The sequence below is a fragment of the Microtus ochrogaster genome, chromosome 4 (genome assembly GCF_000317375.1).
Source record: "Microtus ochrogaster isolate Prairie Vole_2 chromosome 4, MicOch1.0, whole genome shotgun sequence".
Classification (NCBI taxonomy): domain Eukaryota; kingdom Metazoa; phylum Chordata; class Mammalia; order Rodentia; family Cricetidae; genus Microtus; species Microtus ochrogaster.
Window position 1 is genome coordinate 30,324,213 of NC_022011.1, and position 765 is coordinate 30,324,977.

Below are 765 nucleotides of genomic sequence, written 5' to 3' on the forward strand. Positions count from 1 at the left end.
TTTGGAGCCTGTCCTGGAACTAGCTCTTGTAGACCAGGCTGGTCTCGAACTCACAGAGATCCGCCTGCCTCTGCCTCCCGAGTGCTGGGGCGCCACCACTGCCCAGCAATAAAGGAAAACGTTAAATGTCTCACTAAAAAAAAATCTATTATCTAGGTGTGGTGGTGCATGCCAGAAGTATGTAGATCTCTTATGAGTTTGAGGCCAGCCTGGACTACATAGTGAGATCCAGGACAGCAAAAGCTACATAGTGAGACCCTTTCTTGAAAACATAAATAAACTGGAAGGGGTGGTGTACACCTTAATCCCAGCATTCTGGAGGCAGAGGCCAAGGCAGGCCAATCTGTGTGAGTTCAAGGCCAACCTGGTCTACACAGTGAGTTCCAGGGCAGCCAGGCCTATGAAGAGAGACCATGTCTCAAACAAACAAAATAATAAATTATTTATTTATTTCGAGAGACATTTTGGCATAACTGATACAACGTAATTATTGTAAATACTGTTTATGTTTTATTTTTTTGAGATAGGGTTTCTCTGTGTAGCTCTGGCTGTCCTAGAACCACTCCATAGACCAGGCTGGCCTTGAACTCAAATATTCATCTGCCTCTGCTGGCACTAAAGGTGTGCACCACCACCACTAGGCTCTTACAAGTGTTGCAACCTGGTGCTAGAGATGGCCCAGTGGTTATGAACACTGGTTGTTCTTTCAGGGAACCCAGTTTTGATTTCCAGCACCCAAACGACAGCTCACAACACCATCTTTAA